This window comes from Sander lucioperca, chromosome 16 (genome assembly GCF_008315115.2).
Source record: "Sander lucioperca isolate FBNREF2018 chromosome 16, SLUC_FBN_1.2, whole genome shotgun sequence".
NCBI classification, from domain to species: domain Eukaryota; kingdom Metazoa; phylum Chordata; class Actinopteri; order Perciformes; family Percidae; genus Sander; species Sander lucioperca.
In genome coordinates, this window is record NC_050188.1 from 25,821,553 (window position 1) to 25,829,144 (window position 7,592).

The following is a 7,592-nucleotide window of genomic DNA, read 5'->3' on the forward strand; positions in this document are numbered from 1 at the left end:
CATCGTCAGGAGCTATGACACGGCGGCACACATGGGACGTATTGGAAATTCTATGTCCCACTTCACCCTGGCCCTGTCCCAGTCACTACAGGACTCGGATGCAGACCCGTCTATTCAGAGGTTAAGTGATGCCTCCCTGCAGGCATTTGCCTACATGAGCAGGGAGCTAGGATGGCTTATGTCCCCACTGACCCTCGCTCGACGCCAGATATGGCTGGCCCAGTCTCCGCTTTCGGAGCCATGCAGAAGGGCACTCCGTTCCCTTCCGGTTGTTCCTGGGGAACTGTTTGGCCCTGCAGCACAACAGGCTCTGGAGCGTAGTGTACAGGTTACACAAGCAAGACGGCAGTTTGCAAGACGGCAGTTTGCAAGTCTGCGCCGTGAATACCCCAGTGGCCAGAGGCCCTGTTCATCCAGAATTTCAGCAGTACCACAGCCAGCCGTCCAGCAGGTGACGCGACGCTCTGGACGATTTCAGCAGCCTGATCCTGCCCAGCCCCCTTGCTTTCCACAACGGGGCCAGACCTCTGCCCGTCGCCCCTCCAGGCATCAGAGGGGGCGGGGGGGTAGACAATGATCACACAGTCGTGGCGGTCGGATGCTTCACCAGCCAGCAGCTCAGATGCTGGGAAGCGTTAACATCAGACCCCTGGGTTGTGACGACCCTGTCCCAGGGTTACACCATACAATTCCGACGCCGACCGCCAGGATTCCGTGGGGTCAAGATGACCGTGGTCAAGGATCCGACCAAGGTCCTGGCCCTACGCCAGGAGATCTGGGCTCTCCTGGAGAAGGGAGCCATCGAGCCGTTAGACACGCATACACAGAATGGTGGCTTCTACTCCACGTACTTCGTCATACCAAAAAAAGATGGGGGCCTCCGCCCCATACTGGCCTTGAGGCCTCTCAACGACCATCTCAAGGTACTAAGATTTCACATGTTGCGTACTGTAGAGGTCTTACAGGGCATTCGACAGAACGACTGGTTCACTACCATCAATCTGAAGGATGCGTATTTTCATGTCCCCATTGCACTTCACCACAGGCAGTTTCTTCGCTTCGCGTTCGAGGGAAGGGCGTTCACCCGGTGTGTGGCGGCAGCACTAGCTCCACTCCAAGCCCAGGGCATGCGTATTTTCCCTTACCTGGACGACTGGCTCGTATGCTCCCAGTCGGAGGCAGATGCCCTCAGAGATTCTGCGTTGCTAATATTCCATATTACCAGGTTAGGGCTGACTGTAAATTACAAAAAGAGCTCCCTGGTCCCCAGTCAGCAGATAGGATTCCTCGGTATCCAGCTGGACTCCCAGGCAATGAGGGCTGTTCCCTCTCAGCGACGGACCAGCAGTATCTGCCAGGTAGTCAGGCACTTCAGGGGAGGCAGAGCTCTGACTCTCAGAACGTTTCAGAGACTGTTGGGGATGCTCGCAGCAGTCTCCTCTGTGGTCCCACTGGGCCTCCTGTCATTGAGACCCCTCCAAATCTGGGTGAACAGCCTTGGTTTACATCCCACTCACCACAGACACAAGTTGGTCAGGGTCACTGCCAGCTGTCTGAGACATTTACAACCCTGGAGGACGGAAACGTATCTCGTTCAGGGTGTCCCCTTAGGGTCTATACCTTCCCGAAGAGAAGTAGTGACTACAGACGCTTCCCTAGAGGGGTGGGGTGCTGTATGGCAATGTCGGACAGTCAGAGGCCAATGGAATCTTTGGCAGCAGGGGCAGCACATAAATGTGTTGGAGTTACATGCGGTTCTGCTTGCCCTACAGCATTTCCTCCCAGTGCTGGTAGGGAGGCATGTACTTGTCAGAACAGACAATATGTCGGTGGTCTACCACATCAACCACCAGGGGAGCACCAAAGCCATGCAGTTCATGGGATTGATTCGGCAGCTTTTGCTGTGGGCTCACCCTCGCCTGCTGAGCCTGAGGGCAATGTACTTACCAGGCGCACAGAACTGGGTTGCAGATCTCCTGTCCCACCAGTGCCCCCATCCGGGAGAATGGAGACTTCACCCAGAGGTTGTACAAGCCATCTGGCACAGGTACGGCATGGCGGAAGTAGATCTTTTTGCCTCCCAGGCAATGACACACTGCCCCCTCTGGTTTCCTTTTGGGGAACCGAGTCCCCTAGGCCAGGATGCACTGGCACACGCATGGCCCATGCAGCTGCTGTACGCTTTCTGCCATTAATATTGCCAACACTGGACAGGGTGTCTGCAGCGGGACACGAGATACTGCTAATAGCCCCCAGATGGCCAGGAAGAGTATGGTTTCCAGTGTTACACCAACTTCTACAGGGAGAGCCTTGGTGCCTTCCGGTGCGACGGGATCTCCTCTCACAGTTGGATGGCCAAATCTGGCACCCAAACCCATCTCGGCTGAAACTTTGGGTCTGGCCTCTGAAGGGCCGGATCCATTGATAGGGCTCTGTGAGCCAGCAGTGGTGCGGACTATTCACAGTTCTCGGGCACTCTCCACCAATGTGCTCTATACTAATAGGTGGAAGCTGTTTGCCAAGTGGTGCCGAGCTCAAAATCGGGAGCCAACACAATGCTCCATACCGGGTATACTCAGTTTTCTCCAGTCACTCCTTGATTGGGGCCTCGCAGCCTCCACAATCAGGGTGTATATTGCCGCCATCTCCTCTATGCACAATAGAGTGGGGGGCGTGACTGTTGGGTCCCACACTCTGGTGACCCGCTTCCTAAAGGGGGCTCAGCGATTGAGGCCTCCTCGGCGAAACCCAGTGCCCTCCTGGGACTTGCCCCTTGTTTTGCGTGCACTGTGCAAACCCCCGTTTGAACCCCTGGGGGGTATAGAGTTGAACTGGCTGTCCATGAAGACAGCCTTTCTCTTGGCCATTACATCAGCAAAGCGGGTAGGAGAGCTACATGCTCTTTCCATGAACGGAGAGTGTCTGCATTGGCATCCGGGGGGTACGGAAGTAACTTTATGGCCGAACCCCTCTTTTCTCCCAAAGACTTTTTCGTTCTCATACATCAACCATCCTCTTAGGCTGGCAGCCTTTGAACCCCGAGATCGGGGGTCTGAACTAGGGTTGAGCACGGAGCTTTTGTGCCCTGTACGGGCACTCCGTATTTATCTTCAGGAGACCGCCCAAATCCCGCAGTCTGACGCATTGTTTGGACAGGGCCAAGACGGGGCCTTGCCCTGTCCAAACAGCGGCTGTCGAGATGGATAGCCGAGACCATCGGTCATGCTTACAAGTGCAGTGGTCTTCCAAGCCCTTCTCATGTTCGGGGGCACTCCACCAGGAGTGTGTCTACATTGTGGGCAGTCCTGCGGGGTGTGCCCCTCTCTGACATTTGTGCAGCAGCTTCATGGGCCTCACCCTGCACATTTGCTAGATTCTACAGGGTTAATGTTGTACCGCATAACCCAGTGGCTGCAGCGGTACTTCCTACACCTTCGCAGCATCCCTAACAGGCAGGTAACAATTCCTCCTGACTTTGTTGATATTAGCCATCCAGGTGCTGAAAGCACCGCCTCTGGCGGTCAGTAGAAACGAAATAGAACGATGGTTACGAATGTAACCGCGGTTCTATGAGTTTCGGATGACCGCCAGAGCTCGGCAGTCACTCGGAATATCCACGAGAAGATTGCCAAGAGGTCACTTCCTGGGTGGGCCTGCCCTTTGTGCATACACAGGGCATACGTCACCCAGGTCACAGGTGACTTTGTTGATACAAACACTCGACCTGCACATGCGTGCGATGGATATCCAGGTGCTGAAAGCACCGCCTCTGGCGGTCATCCGAAACTCATAGAACCGCGGTTACATTCGTAACCATCGTTTTCTGTCTTGTCATGTCCAGTTTTACTTTCTGTTTTCCTGCCTTTGTTGATTACTCTGTCTCTCTAATGTGTTTCACCTGCTATGTCACCTGCCCCTCGTTACCTCATTACCCAGTGTATTTAGCCCATGTGTTTCCGTTGTCGTTTTGTGTCCGTTGCCCTGGCTACATGAGTTTGTGTTCCTCGTTCTTCTCGGTTATATTCTGTCAGTTTGCCTTGTGTTTTTTTTTTATTTTACCCTCTGAGTGTTTTCTAGTCTCTGTACTGCCGCTTTTTGTTATAATAAATCCTTGTGTTCAAACTTTCTGCCTGCCTGCCAGCCCTCTCCCTGCGTTTGGGTCCACTATCCCCCGCTCACCCACAACAGAGCGATTCAACCAGCATGGACCCAGCAGTGTGGAAATTTGAGCCTTTTTTTCACCCTTTCGACTATGATGGGGAAAAGTTGCTGAGGATGTTTCGGGGACTGCATAGAAAAAACCCCATCCTGGCCAAAAAACCCCATTCTGGCAGGCTACTGCCTTTGGCCTTCCCTACATCGAGCCTGTCAATCCCCTAGAGCCCGAGCTGCCCAGCGTTCCCGAGCTGACGTGCAACCCTTCTGTTCCGAAGCTGACGTGCAACCCTTCTGTTCCCGAGCTGACGTGCAACCCTTCTGTTCCCGAGTTGACGTGCAACCCTTCTGTTCCCGAGCTGACGTGCAACCCTTCTGTTCCCGGGCTGGCTTGCAGCTCTACTGTCCCTGGGCTGACATGTAGCTCTCCTGACCCTGGGCTGACGTGCAGCTCTCCTGACCCTGGGCCGACGGTCAGCTCCCCTGAATCCAGGCTGGCTAGCAGCCTCTCTGAGCCCCGGCTAACTAGCAACCCCCCTGAGTCCCAGCTAGCTAGCAGCCCACCTGAATCCAGGCTAGCTAGCAGCCCTCCTGAGCCCCGGCTGGCTAGCAGCCTCTCTGAGCCCCGGCTAGCTAGCAACCTCCCTGAGTCCCAGCTGGCTAGCAGCCCCCCTGAGTCCCAGCTAGCTAGCAGCCTCTCAAATTCCCCGCTGGCTAGCAGCCTTCCTGTGCCCTGGCTGGCTAGCAGCCTCCCTGAGTCCCAGCTAGCTAGCCACCCCCTGAGTCCCGGCTAGCTAGCACCCCCCCCGAATCCAGGCTAGCTAGCAGCCTCTCTAAGCCCCGGCTAGCTAGCAGCCTCTCTGAGCCCCGGCTAGCTAGCAGCCTCCCTGAGCCACGGCTAGCTAGCAGCCTCCCTAGTGTCCCCGAGCTTCCTAGTGTTCCAGCACTGCCCAGTGTCCCCGAGTTTCCTAGTGTCCCCGCGTTTCCTAGCATTCCCGAGTTTTCTAGTGTTCCCAGGTTGTCCTATGTCCCAGATCCCGGGCTGGCTAGCAGCCCCCCAGATCCCTGGCAGGCTAGCAGCCTTCCAGATCCCCGGCTGGCTAGCAGCTCTCCTGATCCCTGGCTGGCTAGCAGCTCTCCTGATCCCCGGCTGGCTAGCAGCTCTCCTGATCCCCAGCTGGCTAGCAGCTTCCCAGATCCCCGGCTGACTAGCTGCCCCCCTGAATCCCGGCTGGTGTCCAGCCCCCCTGAACTGGCTATAACCGCCCCTGAGACTTTGCCGGTTTCCGGCACCCCTGAGGCTTCCTGGGAGACTCCCCCAGTGACTTTGCTGGTCTACGGCGCCCCTGAGACCGCCCCTGAGACTTTGCCGGTCTCCGGCACCCCTGGGACTGCCCCTGAGGCTTTGCCGGTCTCCGGCGCCCCTGAGACTGACCCTGAGACTTTGCCGGTCTCCGGCGCCCCTGGGACCGCCCCTGAGACTTTGCCGGTCTCTGGCGCCCCTGAGACCACCCCTGAGACTTTCCTGGTCTCTGGCGCCCCTGAGACCGCCCTTGAGACTTTGCCTGTCTCCGGCGCCCGAGACTGCCCCAAAGACTTTGCCTTTGTCCTGCCCCCCAGAGACTTTGCCTGTGTTGGTCAGACCTACTCCTGCCCCTCGTGTCCTGTCGGCGGCCAGGCCGACTCCTGCCCCTCGTATCCTGTCGGCAGTCAGACCGACTCCTGCCCCTCGTGTCCTGTCGCCGGTCAGGCCGACTCCTGCCCCTCGTGCCCTGTCGGCGGTCAGACCTACTCCTGCCCCTCGTGTCCTGTCGGCGGCCAGGCCGACTCCTGCCCCTCGTGCCCTGTCGGCGGTCAGGCCGACTCCTGCCCCTCGTGTCCTTTCGGCGGTCAGACCCACTCCTGCCCCTCGTGTACTGTCGGCACCCCAGTCAACCTCTGCCCCCATTGCCTGGCCCAACGGGGGCTCCGCCTTGGCTGACCTGCTCGGCCCCCGGAGGGGCGCTGCCCTCGACGTTCAGTTCGGCCGCCCAAAGGGACTCGCCTACGGCGACGGCCGCTTAAGAACCCTCGACCAGGCCGGCCGCCTGAAGGAGTCGTCCTTCGCCACCGGCTGCCAGAAGGCCTCTGCCTTCGTCGCTGGCGGCCGGCTTCAGCCTTCGCTGCTGCTCTCTATGGGGGGGGGCTCTGTTGTGGTTTGGGACATTTCTGTTACCTGTTAGTACATTTCTGTTGCCTGTATTATGATTTCTGTATGTATCCTGTTTTGTATATTTCTGTTGTGTATATTTCTGTTTAGTTATCTCCCAGTTTAATATGTAGGTTTCTGTTTACCCTGTCTTGACTGTGTTCTGTGTATTGTGTATTTCTGTTTCCTGTTTTATTTTGGTAGTCTGGTTTTCTGTCTTGTCATGTCCAGTTTTACTTTCTGTGTTTCCCTGCCTTTGTTGATTATTCTGTCTCTCCTAATGTGTTTCACCTGCTGTGTCACCTGCCCCTCGTTACCTCATTGCCCAGTGTATTTAGCCCTTGTGTTTCCTTTTTCTCTTGTTGGATCGTTTTGTGTCCGTTGCCCTGTCTGCGTGAGTTTGTGTTCCTCGTTCTTCTTGGTTATATTCTGTCAGTTTGTTTCAGCCTTGTGGTTTTTTTATATTTTACCCTCTGAGTTTTTTCCTAGTGTTTTCCAGTCTCTGTACTGCCGCTTTTTGTTATAATAAATCCTCGTGTTCAAACTTTCTGCCTGCCTGCCTGCCCTCTCCCTGCGTTTGGGTCCACTATCCCCCGCTCACCCACAACACATTCGACAATATTGACCATCCTATTACAGAGATTGGAACATTTAATTGCCATTAAAGGAATCACACTAAGCTGGTTTAAGTCCTATTTCTCTGATCGATCTCAATTTGTTAATGTTAACAATAAATCCTCCAGGTACGCTAAAGTTAGCCATGGCGTTCCACAAGGCTCAGTGCTTGGACCAATTCAATTCTCCTTATATATGCTTCCCCTAGGCAATATTATTAGGAAACACTCAATTAACATTCACTGTTATGCGGATGATACCCAACTATACTTATCAATCAAGCCGGACGAAATCAGTCAGTTAGCTTAACTTCAAGCATGCATTAAAGATATAAAATCCTGGATGACCTACAATTTTCTGATGTTAAACTCAAACAAAACTGAAGTTATCGTGCTGGGCCCTAAACACCTCCGAACCTCATTATCCAAAGATATAGTTACTCTGGATGGTATTGCCCTGGCGTCCAGCACTACTGTCAGAAATCTAGGAGTTATTTTTGATCAGGATATATCCTTCAACACCCACTTAAAACAAACCTCAAGAACAGCTTATTTTCGTCTTCGTAACATTGCCAAAATTAGGCACATCCTGTCTCAAAACGATGCTGAAAAACTACTCCATGCATTCGTTATTT

General features: G+C 54.8%; 1 pseudogene; it reads left to right on the plus strand.

Moving 5' to 3' along the window:
* The first annotated feature begins 725 nt into the window (after positions 1-725).
* On the plus strand, positions 726-2,425 carry LOC116066789 (annotated as a pseudogene).
* Positions 2,426-7,592: the final 5,167 nt, after the last annotated feature.